This window comes from Magnolia sinica, chromosome 3 (assembly GCF_029962835.1).
Source record: "Magnolia sinica isolate HGM2019 chromosome 3, MsV1, whole genome shotgun sequence".
NCBI lineage: Eukaryota > Viridiplantae > Streptophyta > Magnoliopsida > Magnoliales > Magnoliaceae > Magnolia > Magnolia sinica.
In genome coordinates this window covers 8094881-8112228 of record NC_080575.1, presented here as the reverse complement: position 1 = coordinate 8112228, position 17348 = coordinate 8094881, and the positions used below count along the sequence as shown (strand labels likewise).

The window sequence follows — 17348 nt, the reverse complement described above, 5'->3', positions numbered from 1 at the left end:
ACCAAAACTTTTCAAGAGTAGTCGTCAATGAATGAGACAAATTATGACAACCCTCCAACAGAAACCTCTAGCAATGGCCCCCATACATCAGAGTGCACATAATCAAGCACTCCCTTTGTAACACCCTGAACTTTTCAATACCCAAGTATTGAAAGTTCTCAAGTGTTACCAAGAAAGTTAACTTATTATATACATGTGTATAATACCAATCTAGCTATCCTAACTTTACATCTATTCCCCAACTCGAATCTGACAGTTGAGAATAATCTTCATTCATAGATCAAGTCATCTGACCGTTGATTTTGAGATATGATCATCATATACCTAAGTATTCTCACTTGGCCATCATAACCAACCATTCAGTCAACTATTCACTACTAGCTAAAGATATCTGACCGTCCACTCTAAGTTTGGATTACCTGATCATAGTAAACTAGCTACTTGATCTCTGCATCCGCTCATACACATATCAAATTGAGATTCTGATCCATTCATCTTGCTCATCACCTTTGAATATGCTTAACCCACCATCAAAACTATAGTCTAAGAAACTTACACATGTGAACAAGTCATTTGAATCTAAAGGTATACAAAATCTTCCAGCTTATTAGTTTGTGTAATATGATTTACAAAATCTTTGCCAAGGTTTTAGCTAACAGACTATCCTCTATATTACCTAAGTTGATATCGCAGGAACAAGATGCTTTCGTCCGGGGAGATCCATCATTGAGAATATTGCTCTTGCTCAGGAGATGATCCGAGATATCAATCGAAAAGTACAAGGGGGCAATCTCATCCTCAAGCTTGACCTCGAGAAAGCGTACGATAGGGTGAGTTAGAATTACCTCAAGCAAGTGCTTATCAAATTCGGTTTCAGCCAGAGGTGGGTGCAGCTCATGGAGTTTTGTTGGGGGAACAACTGGTTCTCCATTTTGGTTAATGGCGAACCCACGAGTTTCTTTCAATCTTCCAGGGGTTTGAGACAGGGGGACCCTCTCTCCCCTGCCCTGTTTATCATTGCAATGGAGGCGTTCTCAGCTAATCTCAATCTTCTGCTCCAGAGTGGCGGTTGTCAACATTATGTGATGCGCTGTGGCAGTCCCATCATATCCCATTTATTATACACAGATGATATTCTACTCTTCACAAACTGCTCAAGGGAGACTCTCTGTCAAGTCCATCAATTTTTATCTTTATTTCAGGAATCCATGGGTCAAAAAATCAGCTCCTGCAGGAGTACTTTCATCTGTTCTCGAGCTCTTCGGCCAGATAGAATCAGGTCCATAACGCGTATTCTTGGCTTCCGGCAAGCCGTTGGAGCCATTTAGTATTTGGGTGCCCCGCTTTGCCAAGGTAGAATCAGATCTTCGGACCTCCAGTTTCTGGTAGACAGGGTGGACCGGAAGACCTCTGGATGGGCTGGTAGGCTGATCTCCCAAGCAGGTAGAGTAACGCTTATTCGGCACATTTTGAGCAGCGTTCCCATTCATATCATGTCAGCAATGCATATCCCGAGCTAGGTAATTGAAAAGTTAGAGAAAAGTTTCTCAAATTTCTTTTGGGGTTGGCTAGGGGGAAGGAAAAAATACCATTGGCTGGCGTGGTAGAAGATTGCCAGACCCACCGAAGAGGGAGGTCTGGGTGTCAGATGTATGAATGAAGTGATGGCAACTTACAGGCTAAAGTTAGCTTGGGCTGTAAGTTTCGAGGACCATTCGGGGCCCTGGGTTAAGCTAATGCGCAATAAATACTGTAGGGATCTCCTCCCTAACGTCCGGCTGACTTCTAATCAAGCCCGTCGCCCCTGTGGAAGTGAGTTAAGTCTCTCCTTCCGCTTCTTTCGGTGATTGTCCAATGGTATATTGGCCGCGGTGATCTGAATTTTTAGGGAGACAATTGGATGGGCAGGGGCCCCATCCAAAATCTACCCAACAACCTGGTTCCCCCAGAGCTCGTGGATTTGCAAGTGAAAGATGCCCTCAGGGTCTTAGGCCCTCTCCCTTCTTCCCGGGTTTTTTCCGTCCTGCCTCAACAAATCATAGATGATTTTTTCAATGGAGGTTTCATAACTTCTGACGAGAATGCGATGGCCATTTGGCTGCTCGAATCCTCAAGTACGTTTTCCCTGCGATCTGCCTGGAAGCTGTTGAGGACTTCGACCCCCCATCTTCGTGGACCAGCTGGATCTGGCATGGCTCGCTCCCTCCCTCCAAAATTCTCCATATTTATGTGGAGAATTCTCCATAATGCGACTCCTGTTGAAAGCAGAATTCAAGCTAAAGGTGTGGCTCTTGCGTCAAAGTGTTGTTGCTGCTTTAGAGAAAGGAATGTCTGTCCTCAAGAGGAGACTATTGCTCATCTCTTTCTTGTCGGGAGTCATGCATTCGCCCTCTGGGCAGAGTTCAGTGCACAATGTGGTGTGGCTCCAATGCACCACAACTTCGTTGTCAACAAACTCAATCACTGGAGAAATGCGCATGCCCCAGGATCTGCACCAAGCTCAATCAGAACGCTGCTCCCGATTCTTATCTTGTGGGAGATTTGGCGATCCAGGAATGCTGCGTTCTTTGATAATTGCCCCATGAACGTCAGGAGTTCTTCGGCTTGAATCAAATGGTGGGCGAATTTGGTGATTGGTGCTGATTGGATGGCTAGTTTCGATTGGCCCTTTGGAACTGCTATCAGTCAACTGCCTAGTAATACGAAACGCTCTGCCTCTATCCTGGTAAAATGGAATCAGCCCTCCCCCAGGTGGTTCAAACTGAATGTGGATGGGTCTGCAGGAATGACAAAGGTGCCTTCGTTTTCGGTTTTTCTGTCGCCTATGGAATTGGTTCAAACAACCTGGCAGAACTTCGTGCAATCCACGACGGTATGGTGTTATGCTTAGAGAAAGGTATGCATAGAGTTATGGTCGAGTCTGATTCAAACTTGGTGGTCACTAGTCTCACAAATCAATCCAAGATTCCGTGGAAGTGGAAACCTTGGATTACTCGTATTAACCACCTGTGCCAGCTGGGAATTTTTTCCTTCTCCCACACATTCAAAGAAGGTAACTGCCCAGCAGACGGGCTGGCCCGGGAGGGGAGCCATATTCAACTAAACACGATCCATGTTCAGCTTTCGATGCTCCCGGTTCATGTCCGTGGGCTGATTTTCTTGGGTAAGGTCGGGCTAGGGTCGCTTAGATCAGTCTATTAAGTCCTACTTGTTTCTTGCCTGCTTCGTTCCGTCTTAGTTTCTTTTGTATATAAGGGTCGCCTGTGATTCCCTACGACAGACCCTCTCACTGTTTTTTTTTGGTTCAAGGGGTCCAAAATTTTGTGTAAACCTTTTATGAATGAAAACCTTTTCTCTTTAAAAAAAAAAAATCTAAAGGTATACATGTTCTACCTCTTGATCGCTCCAAAAACTCACTTGTAATCACCCGTTTACAAAACTGACAACACACCCAGTTACATACATCATCAGAGTACTAACCATCAAGTTTTTTTATTTTTAACATGTCATCTAACCATCTATTATGTTAATTGATAAATGTACATTCCCTTATTTAATTTGATAAATAATTCTTTATTCATAATGATTTAAATATAAATTTTTTTATAAGAATTACTTAGAAATGTGCCACAACCATGTATAACCATTAAATTTTTCAAAACTCTCATATCAGCAATAATTACGAAAATATCGTTTACCTAAACCCTTGAATTCTAGATCACATGGTTCTCACGATCTGTTCGATGTGAAATTTTATATCATGCCTATGTATTATAAATTAATCATACATATCAAATTTTAGCCCTTAAATCATTGTAAAAGTAATCCAATTGACAAATCAGCCCCTTAACCGTTGATTTTGGTATCCATCGAGTGAAGAAATCTCTTGGGAAGTCGTAGTAGGATATTTCTCCTCATATGAATAACTTGGATGGCCTATCATATAGACCAAGTGTGAAATATGAAGACCTCACTTTAATAGGATTTTTCTTAGGCATGATGTTATCCTTTCAAGGCTTACTGACTCCTTATAAATTTGGATCTTCCGATTTAACCATTTTTTGTCGTCCATCGCAACTTAAATTTAAACCACGCTTTAGTCTTATATGACTATATGGTTATATAAAATTTGGACTCCGATTGATGATCTTACACCGTTGAATGTTGAAGTCAGTTCCTTTTGAAGAAAAAGGTGAAATTTCAGATTTAAGCATTTTCCACCATTGATCAACTACCATCTTTTTTCAACTGTTTGTCTATCCTGACTACACATTTCTCCTAAAATTGTGCCCTAATCATTAAGTGTAAACTATTAATTGAGATCAAGTTTGTTTTAGCACCTGTTAGGAGAATTTTCAAGATAGGTCAATCTAAATTTTAGATCACCAAGAAATTCATATATCTCAACTCTATTCGACAACCCCGACGCACTAGACGAATTAGATTTAAAGAAAGATCATTAGAAAATGTCAAATTGAAAAAACTCAATCCAAGTGGGACGTGAAACACACCCCCTCTCACATGCCCACTCCTTTATAAAAAGAGTGTGCGTCACCTTCTCCACCCACACGCCCATAATCCCACATCTAATGGAGAGAGAGAGAGAGAGAAAGAGAAAGAGAAGCCTAGACGCACATCATCCTCTTCCTTCTCCACACATGTGGTGGCTCCCTTTTACTCAAGTGATGTCGTGATTCATGTAGAAGCTTTCTTACATGAATATCTACCTAAGGTTTAGATCTAAGGCTAAGGTGAGGGATTCCTTTAAGCTTACACTAATTTGATTTGATATAATTTATCTTGTCTTTACATACTTTCATATTATTGTGATTTTCCATGTAATTGATTAATGGACCATTATCAATTATTTATCCTTTTAGAAATTATGGTTAAGATATGATTTTAATTATGCGTGATTTTTATGAATTTATGTGGGGTAATGGATACAAGTCTTGCCCTTTGCTAATTTTGAGAGCGATGCGTGCTTTAACTCTATATTGAGTTGGCCTTTTGCTCCTCTCCCCTTATTCTTGTTGAGTTCGCCTATTTATTACTCTTCTTTTTTATTAAGATAACTTAATGCTACTTTTCTCCTTTATTTGTTTAGCCTTGTGTTACCTCCCTTTTTGGCTTGAGCATGTGTCTTAGAATTTCAAAACCCTCATGGTTCAACTTATTTCTCTATTGATGCAAGTGATGTGTTAGAAGTCTCACATCTAGTTATTCATATATTTTATTATGGACGTAATGCGCTCTGGGTAGTGACCCTCTTAGTCGACCTATAATTCCATGAATTTTGGATAGTGGTACACAAATCGATGTAAGTAATCTGCAATGTGTATTACATCACTTCTGGGATTGGATGTCACAAATATTCGCTCTATAAACAAATTGTGTTACATAATTTATTTGATCTGTGTATTGTGTTGTCTTGAGGTATTCATGTAAATCCACGGTAGCGTTGGACACGCTGACAAATCTCCGTAGTGTGAGAATATGAATTATATTCCACATTATGATGATCACTACATATGATGGATCACACACACTTTGCTAGGCATGCATTCATATATATATTGGTTACGCATACAAATACCACTCGTAGTGGCGGAGTACGAGACATATCAAAACTCTCACATTATTCTTGTGAATCTCATGAATTATCGTCAATCTTAAAGGATAACCATCACTATGAGTAGGGCATTAACCCTCTCCAACCATACAAATGTTGCAGGTGAATTACAGGATGATGATACGGACGATAATCATTATGTGAAAGATACGTTTGAATAAAGAAGAAGGGCATTGAAATTTATTTATTTATATGTTTTTTGTTGTTTAGTTTAATATGATGTAATAAGCTCCCATTGAGAGGGCGTATGAAGATTAGTCGGACTCTTTTTACTCTAATAATAAATAAAGTTAATTTTACACTTCTAAATGTTTACCTTTGTGAATGTAATTGGATGTGATATAAATAAAGAAAAAAACAAGGTGCGATTTTGAAGCATCCAATTTTTACATTATTAACACCCATAATTTTCAGGCGCGAGTATATATTTGGGCCACAAAAATTTGGGATGTTACACCCTTACATGTATGTTTTTCAGATTTAAAAGATAATCTAGATTGTTTACCATATATATAATGCTCGCATATAAAAGATAATCTGAATTGTTTACCATATATATATATATATATATATATATATATATATATATATATATATATATTAGAATCAAACATCGATAAGAAAGTACTTTCATGGCCTGCTTGCTCATGTGGCCCACAAGAGCATGCCTCTTACGTGCAGACGTGGAATCCACAACAGTCGTTGCCGCTCCACCTACTGAAGTGTTTCCAATCAACCTGTAAAGGTTTTTGTGCCTCTGCACTCTCATAACCACAAGTGCCCCTTTTGAAACTTCAAGGACACTATTAAGACCGATGAACTTGCACCCTATAGCCTCAAATGCACCGAGAGAAATCAAACTCTTCTTCATATCAGGAACGTACCTAACATCAGTCAATGTGCGCTCCATCCCATCAAACATCTTGATGCACACCGTACCAATAGTCACAACATTACAGGCATTATCATTACCTATAAAGACCTGTCTACCATCGCACTCTCTATAACTGGTGAATTAACTCCGATGAGGAGTCATTTAATATGAAGTTCCTGTGTCAAGGATCCACTCGTCTCTACGATCGTCGTGCAAGTGTCTGATCATAGACACAAACAACACCTTTTTTTTCAAAAAGGCTAGTATATTTATATCCAAAGATAGATACAGAGCTTTCGAACCTCCTCGGGAATGGAAAAGCTCACGGGAAGCCTATCCCATCCATATACAAGAAAGACAAACCCAAAAACTGATAAACATCCTTAGGCTTCTCTAATAGAGCCTAGACCCATCTTATCTAACATGTACAAGCCTCTTATGCTCAATGGGAGATCTCTAACCGTGTGAAATCTGGAGTTCCTTTGATGATGAGCTCCCTCTTTAGCCAACCCATCCACGGGGTCGTTGCCTTCCCTTAGGATGAGGGAGATCGAAAACTTTCCCCTGTTTTTCAATCCATTAATCCGGGTCCACCAGTGCCTCCATTTCCAAGCAATCGTTGATTTCCCATTGAAGGCGTCCACCACGCATTTAGAGTTAGATTCCATAGCTACCTGACTAAAGCCATATTCCACACATAGGGACATAGCATCGTGCAAAATCCGGAGCTCCGCTCTATTGTTCGAGCCAAAACCATAACTAGTTGTGAAAGCAAAAAGAAAATTACCGGAGGAGTCTCTACAAAAACCGCCCCCTCCTGACGGACCCGGGTTACCTGTGGCCGCACCGTCGATATTCATCTTCACCCAACCTTCACCCGGTCTGGACCATTTAACGATCTACACCGTCTTCGGTTTGGGAGGTCGGGGCGGGATCCCCAAACCTTGGAAAATAGATAGCTCTACGTGGCAGTTAGGCCTAGGGCCAGGAAGATCAGGGGCTAGCTTTGATAGCCACTATTTGATTCAGTCTACAATCCGGTTAACTCTTGGGCTGGTCCCTTTGTACCGAGCAGCATTCCGGGCTTTCCACAGCTCCTATAAGATAAAAAAATGAGGTCAAACGACGGTCGTAGGACGTAGATTCACATGTGAGCTAAATATGCCACCAAGTGTTAATCCTATCAGTGATAGATCCCTGAGGGGGAATATAGAGATTGAAAATACCAGAGAAGACTGACCATACACCATCAGCTAATGCGCCTTCAATGAAAAGGTGGGCAATGGATTCAGGCTGGGGGGTGAAACGTTGATCCATATCGCAGCAACTGCATTTTTGAGGTAATGTTGATTCCTGTATTTTGTATCCTATCATCCCAAGGATAGCACATTGAATCAATCTCCAAGTAAATACCGAAATTTTTAGTGGAAGATGCTTGCTCCAAATCCAACCAGCCCACTCTATGTTTTGTCTTCTTGAACGGCAAATGTTCCAACCAGAGCTAACGGTGAAGATGTTTGACTGATCATATGACCAGATTAGCTGATCTTGATCAGCTGAGGTGCAGTAGCCGCCAGCCGTGATGTGATGGATAACGTCCAATGGTAATAGAGCGATCGTTGGCGATAGAGGGTCAAGGCCGTTGTGCAGAAGAACTTCATTTACTTTGAGATTACGAATATGAGGGGGAATTGGTTGAGGAACCCACACCGCTAAAGGACTGATGTCTAACCAGTTGGAGGACCAAAAGTCTAAATTCCCCTGACCCACCAGCCAATGAGCATTTTGATGAATGAGGGGTATCATTTTGGCAATTTGTTTTTAGAGAGGGGAGGCGTTGGAGGGTTGAACATTACCTACCTCATCAGTCCGAGCAGCGCCATATTTAGAAGTTACAAAATCGGCCCATGGGTTGGATCTATTTTAGACTGTCAACGTCTAAGCCATCTTCAGTCTGAAGGCAAACATGACATCTTTTAGTCTCCTGATACCCGGGCCGTGTAAGACCAGTATCCTAATCCGTACTGTTCCGTCAAATTTTGCGATCCTTCCCGACGAATTCCGACAACCTGCGACCTATAAACAATGTTTGTGCGCGACCCTAAGTCGTATCCTATAGGTTTGAGTCGGCTTAATCCGAGACTTATACTATTACGACTGCGCCGTCGCCACGGTTCCAACGCCGCGTATTACGCACCGATCCAATACCCTGGCAGGGAGATGTGGACCCGCATTCCGTTTGAGAAAAACACCGTGTGTTTGCAATCCCAAGAGAATCTCTACAACATGTCTCATTCAATCAATCAATCACCTCATGTCAAGTATAAGAGCACCTATAATTTCTTTCTCCACAGGTTAAGCAACCACCAAGTCAACCAATCTCTCACCTCACCCATCACTCACCTCACATCCATCACTCACCTTACATCCATCACCCATCACTCTCTCTCCCTTACAACCCTCTCTCTCTCTCTCTCTCTCTCTCATTTCTCTTCACATTTTCAAGCAACCAAAAATGGTGCACGTCCAAGCCTTTCCCAAGAGAAAAGTGTGAGTTGTGTGGCCCACTTCCCACCCCAAAAACCTTCATCCTAGCCATTCAATTCTCATCTTTCACCATCAAAGAGAGACACAAGGAGATCGGCGTTCCATTAGACCAAGAAGATCAAACGGTGGGTGCTTTATAGGCTAGATTTTTATATTTTTATGATGGGCCAAGTGAGGCCTACCGATTGATGGTATGGATCTCACTTTAGACCCTAAATGTGGTCGATGGCCCACCTTGATTCTCATAATCATTCCATGATGGGGCCATTCTCCATGGACCCCATCATGATGTTTATGTTCTTTGCACAAATAAGGTCATCTAGACCTTGGATTTCAGTGAAGAAAGGATCTCTACCGTTGATTTTGATCGGTGAGCCCATATGTAATGGGACCCACTTGATATATGTTGTAAATCATGGAAGGGAGGGCCCATAGTGCCGGGGTCCCTCCATCACTTGATCTCTTTCTTTCTCTCTCTCTCTCTCCCTCTCTCTTTCATTTTTTATTGTGTGAAATGATGTGACTGCTTGGCCCACTTGGATGGACCCCACCTTGGTGTATGTTTTACCCACACCATCCATGTATATGGTGGCCCACCTGGATAGCACGTCTGAGGGTGGGGCCCACCTTAACATGTGTTGCATCCAAAACCGTTCAGTGTCCCTGGACGCTGGACATCAGTGAAGTATGGACTGACGGTGTGGTTGCTGTCAAGTAAACACAAAAAAAATCAGTTTGATTCTAAGCTTTGGGTTGGGCTGCTCAAGCAGGCCCCACCTTAAAGCATGGGTCTGATCCACGCCATCCATTCCATTCCTGAGCTCATTTTAGGCGTTGAGCCGAAAAATGAAGCTAATTTGACTATCTGGTGGGCCATAGCATAGACAACAGTATTGTTACCATTGAAAGTCACTCCGATGTTTCTATACACTGAAACATGTTCAATATTGGGCTTGTTTGGTAGGTCTTGAGCCATGGAATGCAATGGCTGGATTGGATTCACCTGATGCAGGCCCCACCTAGGAAAAATCGTGAAAAAACCACTTTTTCAAAATAAATAAATAGGTGCGGCGCCTGCTGCTGACGCTGCTGCATCAGGCGGACAGGCTAGGGACCACAGTCCTAGCCATGGGCCCCACCATGATGTGTGATGTACATCCACACCTTTCATTAGGTGGGCCCCCTTCTGGCTGTGGGCCACCCCTAAAATAAGCCCTATCCAGAACTCAGGTGGCCCACACAACAGGAAGTAGTGTGATTGAACGGCTGCCATTGAAACCCTTTTCTGGGTCACAGAAGTTTTGGAATTAATATGAAATTTGTTTTTCCTTTCATCCAGATCAGCATGACCTTATCAACGGGTTGGATGGCATATAAACATTAAGGTGGGCCCACGTTGGACCCACAATGACGTATGTGTTTTATTCACACCGTCCACGGCAGTGGACGGTGGAACACACCATGTACGAACAATGCCGTCCAGGAAGTTGCTAAATGGCCAGTAGGCCCCACCCTTGATGTCTGTGATATATCCAAATCGTCCATTTAATTGGTGGGCCATGTGTGTGGACCCCACCATGATGCATGTGTTGCATCCAATCTATCCAACCATTTTGAAAGCTTATTTTAGGGCTTGAGACCAAAATTAAGACAGATTTAGGACTAGGTGAACCACACTATAGAAAACAGTGGGTTTGACCATCCCCCATTAAAACCCCTTTCAGGTCAATGTAACCTTATGATCAGATTGGATGGGAAATAAATGTTATCGTGGGCCTTGGGGATTTTAATGGTAGAAATCATTATCACCACTTATATTTGGGTGTGACCCATATGATGTACATATGGGGCCCATTGGTGTGACCCATTTGATGTACATATGGGGCCCATTGGTGTGGCTCATTTGATGTAAATATGGCCCCGGGTGAGGTGGCCCATTTGCTATATGAGGGCCCATTGTAATGTATTCAAGATCCATGGGTTATGGCCCATTACAATATACATAAGGCCCATTGGTGCGACCCATTGGTGCGGCCCACTTGATGAATATAAGGCCCATGTGATGCAGCCCACTTGATGTATCTAAGGCCCATGGGTCGAGGCCCAACGGATGTCCTTAGGGTCCATTGTAATATGTGATTCCACCATGGTGTATGTAGTGATGTTTATAACGGACTGTACCTTGGGAGTAATGACGGTTTGACGTCCACATTGTAAGAATAATATTGGTTAAATGTTTGCATTATAACTCTCTCTAAGGACCATTGATAGGCCCATACTTGTTGTGTGTAGGCTGTCTAGGCCCATCTGTGTTATAAGAACAGTTCATCACTTTATAACATGCTTAGTATAACTCCATGATTCATGCCCATACGCATCATATGTATGCTTGATATGAGGAATGCTTGATCATAGCATCAGCCGTTGGGCTGAGACATTTACGGGACTCCTTATGAGACAGAGTGCCCCACATGATCGCGCGGTACGCGCAGGATTGCTTCCTAACTGACGATGTGACTCATGCATTTCACATTGTGTGTCGTATCACTGCACGCTCTAGCGACATCAGGGTCATGGCCTCCACAGGCACATCGTGGATGGTCGTATCGGATACCAAAAATATTAGCTCTAATATTGTGGGCACTTAGGATGTCCTTGGGTGAAAATTTCAGAACCTTTTTGGTACCAGGAGATGCTCCAACGTCTAGACTGAGTGAATACACGAGCGCCCGAGTGTCGAATACCAGTAGGCCGCGTCTCCCACTATGTAGTGGTCTATTGGAAGGGCGTGTGGCCTTATCCGCCCGAGTGAGGGGGCTATAAGCTAGGCTGAGTTTGACCAGCTCGCAAATGAGTCCGCCATCGACGAGCCGAGTAGGTATTGGCAGACTACTGGTCAGGCGGATAGTGTGGTCTCTTCCACTTGCTTAGCTGTACAACTAGGGATGAGGTAGTCAGTGTGAAGTGTATTAGACCCCGGTGATATCCAGAGAGGAACTGTATTGATATGTATACTTGATGAGGACTGGCATGCTTGCTTTGCATCTCACATATGACATTTAGCTACATAGGCCTCGCATCGCATGGCTTTCATATGGCCAATAACATTCATGCCTTGCATCATATAGCTTTGGTATAGCTGATAGCATTCATAGACTTACCACATATTTCTGCATTACTCTGATATTATACACTTGGTGCTTACCTTGCGCACACACTTACACCACCCTCTAAGCTTTTGTAAGCTTATGCACGACCATTGCGTGCATGTAACATTGGATCGCAGCAGCGCTGAGGCAAGAGCGCACATCAGATTATTTTAGAGTTTTTGATCACCCTATATTTTCCTTTCCACATTGTACTTAAAGTTTTTGATATAGCGGATATGTGGTGATGTTGTTTTGTGACTTGGTTATGCTTGTGGTTATGCTTTATTACAAAAAAAATAAAAATAAAAATTCATATTGAAAATCCTCCTTGTAGGATCCCAGAATCGGAATCTAGCATGTAAGTGCCGAGGTCCAAGAATGGGGGACTACGGAGGCTGTCGGCGCCGGATTCGGCCATCAAAAATTTTGTGAGCCCGTTTTTCGAGTTCGGAGCGTGATAGGCCACCCTCCTCTTTGGGTGCTGCAACTTTGCTCCAATTCAGCCTGTGTAATTTTTTCTTACCATCACACCAGCCCCAAAAGAAATTCGTCATTTTTGCCTCAATTTTTGCTAAGACTTGAACCAGGATAGGGGCAGCCGTCATAGTGTGCACTGGAATACTGCTGAAGATGTGGTTGATGAGGGTACATCTGCCTGCCTGAGATAAGTAACGGGTCATCCAGCCTAGGATCTTTGCCTCAATCTTGTCTAACATCGACTGGTAAATTAAACTTCTGATTCTTCCTTTGACGAGAGGGACACCGAGATATGAAAAGGCTGCCGCCGAACTGGGGATGTTAAGGATTCTCTCAATCATATGGATTCTACTAGCAGGGAGAGAGGGAGAGTGGTAAAAACAGCTCTTCGATGGGTTTACTTTCTGGCCCGATGCACGTTGGTAGGAGGAGAGGAAATCAGCCACTGCTCTAACCGAGGGTTTGCCGGCATTAAAAAAGAGCACCATGTCGTCCGCATACAAAAGATGGGTAATCTGATTGCAGCCTTGCTTCAACTTGAATGGGGTGCATACCTTGCTATTCATCAACCTTGTATAACCCCTACTTAGAACCTCTGTGGCTAATATGAATAAACTTGGGGATAGTGGGTCCCCCTAGCGCAATCCCCTAGAAGATTTGAAAAAACCCTGGATTCGCCGTTGATCAATACCGAGAACTAGGCATTTTTCCAAAATTTTTCTGCCAAACCTATCCAAGTTGAACTAAAGCCAAAATGATCTAACACCTGTTTGAGAAAGTCCCATTTGATTCTATCATACGCCTTCTCCATATCTAGTTTAATAATAATGTTCCCTCCTCAGACCTTCCTATCGACGTCTCTGAAAATCTCTTGGCCCAGAGCGATACTTTCGGCTATAGATCTGCCTTTAACAAAGGCACCTTATTCATGAGAGATCAATTTTGGGAGAATTGGAGCAAGCCTATTCGCAACTATTTCAGCAAAAATCTTATAGACACAGTTACAAAGACTGATTGGCCTAAAATCAGCAAACCTCTCGGGGGTTGACACCTTAGGAATCAAACAGATCAAAGTGAAAGTGAAGGATCTAGGAAAATCACCCCCTGGAAAAGATGAATGGCAGAAGAATATCTGAACTAATAATCTCCCAACTACCTGTAAAAAAATGCACTAAAGAACCCATCCGGGCCAGGGGTCCCATCCTTTGGGATGGCCAACGCTGCCTCTTTAACTTCTTCCATAGTTGGGATAGCCAAGAGCTAGCTATTATCATCAGCCGACAGCAGAGAGGGGACGGCCTGAAGGAGCTGATCATTGTGAACTCGAGTATCAGATTGAAAGAGATTGGAGAAGAATTGTACAGCCGCTACCTTGATTTGATTGGCGTCCGAAGTTAGAATACCCGAATCTAGCTGGATCTCTTCTATTACAGCGCATCTGGCTCTGTCCATGGCTGATAAGTGAAAAAACTTCGTATTACGGTCTTGTTGAGGGTCAAATATGGCATATCAGACCCCAGTTGTTGCCTGGATTTATGAACATGGTACTGCTTAACGGTTTATTTTAATCGTGTTTGTGATGTAAGGAGAATTAACGAGCATGGATTGAAAAGGATGCTAAAGGTATGGATTTGACACTCTGGCATCACCAAGGCAGTGGACGGGACTCCATGGGACCAAGATTGAGGATTTACGCACCAGAGATCAGAGAAATTCCAGCCACTCACTTCAAACAGGCCTGAAAGACGTCCATAATACAAGATCACAGGGTTCCCACCATCTGATCGGCTCCAAACTTTATATATGGCCTGATGATCATGAACTAACCGTACACGTCAAATTTCAGCCTTTGAATCCCTCTAAAAGTGGCCCAACGGACATATCAGCCCATAAATCAGTGATTTGGGGCCCGCATGGTATCTGAAAATGCTTCAATTTTGTTTTCAACGCCTTAAATGGAGTGACACAGCAAATGGACGGAGCAGATGTCTCACGAACATCACAGTGGACCCTACATGTACAGTGCGTGTACATAATGTACACGCACCGGCCGTGCACCGGACGGTCAACTCGGTCAAAAACGGGCTGACCCGTGTTCTTCTTCCGCAGCAACAGCGGACGGATGCTGTCTGTCCGTTTTTCAGTAGTGGGGCCCACTACTCATTCGAATCCACGATCTGGACCGTTTATTTGTCCCATGGGGCAACCAAAACCCACGCCTAGGTGTCCCTTCTCCACCATACAAGCAAATGTGTGGAGTGCTCATCCAAAATGCAGGATGAACGGTGTAACGTGAAGTTTTGTGGGTCACACCGAAATCAAACTGGACTTGGTCTTCCCGAACGGTTTTTCGTGGGGAACCTATTGGATGGCATGGATTTCTTTACAACCATCAATGTGGGGCCCACCAACCATCACAGTGAAGACGCGGAAGCTCTGTTTCACAACAAAGCTTGCAATTTTTATTTGTGGGCCACCATCACGAGCTAGCTCTCCGATCCACACCGTCCATCGTGCAGAGGGCCTCGATTTAGTCAAACACATGTTGATCTTGTGCATTCATGCACGCACATGTACTAGTTTCAACGGTCACAAATGGACAGCCCTGCGCCAATTGCAGCGTGATTACTACATTTGGCCGCGTCAATGACATTTCAAAACTAGCCATCTCCGGTCGAAATCTCGAGGGGAAGCGGGTGAACGGAGTGGATCTCCTGTCTGAGCTCAATAACTGGCCCCACCAAGGTTTAGTGCAAGAATGGCTTGCGTAAGAGGTTTTGCTGCGTAAAACCTCCGCATGGAGTGTGGAAATTTCAGCCACTGCCTTTGGCACTCGACCTTCTCTGCTGCTTATAGGGAGAGAAGGAGATTTCGTAAGGGGGCAGCGGGAATTTGTAGGGATCTACGGCTGGACGTGAACAGAGAGAGAGAGAGAGAGAGAGAGAGAGAGAGAGAGTTATTTGGTTTTTCTTTTTCTTTTCTTCTTCTTTTTTTTTATTTTGGATTTAGCCTAATCATGCCCATGATCGGCTAAACCTCTTAGCTAAGGCTAAGAGGTGAAGCTTGTAGTGAGATGGGAGACTCTATTTTTTTATTTAACTATTAAATTGTGAATTGAGCTTGATTGTGGTTTGATTATTAAGGAAATATTTTTAGTTTTTAATGGTCTCTTGTGACTGAAATTACAATGAGTCTGCGATAGCTTTGAGCATGTTCCTTTCCTTTTATGTTTATGACGTTAGGAAACCATGTTGTTCAACATCGTCTCCTAGGCATGGTCGGATGACGGTACCCTTCCTAACCTTCATAGCATGATGATTGGTTGGTAATTAGTTTAATTCTATCATTTGCTTTGTCTCCTTGGCATGGTTTGGTGATGGAATCCATTCTAATTCATATACCTTTCATCTCTTTAAAATTATATCAGAGGAAGTTCAGTTTAATTTTCATGATTCTTGAAGCAGGCCTAAGATCTCCTTGATCTCTACAAGTGGATCCACTGAATCTCTAATTTCTTATCTCTGATTTCTCTTAAGTTTTACATTAATCTCTCACCATTATTCATCAATTTATATTTGATTTAAATTTCATCGTAGGCTAGTTCTATTTCTACGTAGTTTCAGATTACGTACAGGTTTGAGTCCCTTGGGATTCGACCTCGGTCTCACCGAGTTTATTACTACATCACAACCCTATACTTGGGGTGTGAACAAGTTTTTGGCGCCGTTGCCGAGGATTGACGGTTGCGATTCTCTGAAATTAATAGGGTTTAGGATTAGTTTAAGATTAAGATTTTACTAACTTTAGTTTTAGATTTTTATTTCTATTTGATTTTTAGAACTAACTTGTTTCATGTTTTGTAGGATCCTGATATAAACTTCTAAATTGGTAATCCTTTTCTAATTCCTCTACTTTTTCTATTTTTAGAATTAGGGTTTGAGTTTTAGAAATTTTCTAATTCTAGTATTTTTCCTATTTTTAGGAAATAGTTTATTTTACAAGCTTTCCTCTTTTGTTTTTAGAAACTTGGTTAGTTATTTCCCTTTTTAGAAATTCTTTCTAATTTTAGAAACTAACTTATCTTTCCTTTATTTTTAAAAACTTTCTAATTCTAACTCTTTTAGAATCTAACTTTATTTCCTAATTTATTTTTAGAAACTTTCTACTTGTAGAATTTTTGTTAAGAAACTAACTTTCCTATTTTGTAGGCTTTTAAGATGGAAATTTCTAATTTGGTAAGCTCTTTCTCTACTTTATATTTTTCAGATCTCTTTTAGTAACTTACTTTCTAATTTAGGACTTTCCTAATTTATTTTAGAAATTTTCACTTTTTTTTAGAAACTAGTTTACTTCTATCTTTCTTTTTAAAGGATTTTCTAATTCTAGACCTTCTCTTTATAAACTGACTTGTTTTATTTTCTTTTGCAGGTTTTTAACTGAGGGACTCCAAATTGGTAACTTCTTTCCAACCCTCTCTTTCTTTTTAGATTTTCTTTTCCTTTCTTAGGATTAGGTTTCGAATTTGATTGAGGGCTACGAGTGTTTCATGCCCAAGTGGGCCCGTGACAACACTCGACGTCTCTTGACTGAAGGAGGATTGGTTGAGGGGTTAACTATCCATCGCAGGACTAAACACCACTCGAAATTCCCTGAGTTAATTGAAGTGATG

At 42.1% G+C, this 17348-nt stretch overlaps 1 protein-coding gene across 1 annotated transcript in view; it reads right to left on the bottom strand.

Annotated features, from left to right (window-relative positions):
• LOC131238796 (11-beta-hydroxysteroid dehydrogenase 1A-like) overlaps positions 1–17348 on the bottom strand; it is a 44640-nt gene that overhangs the window by 11257 nt on the left and 16035 nt on the right. The window lies entirely within an intron of this gene.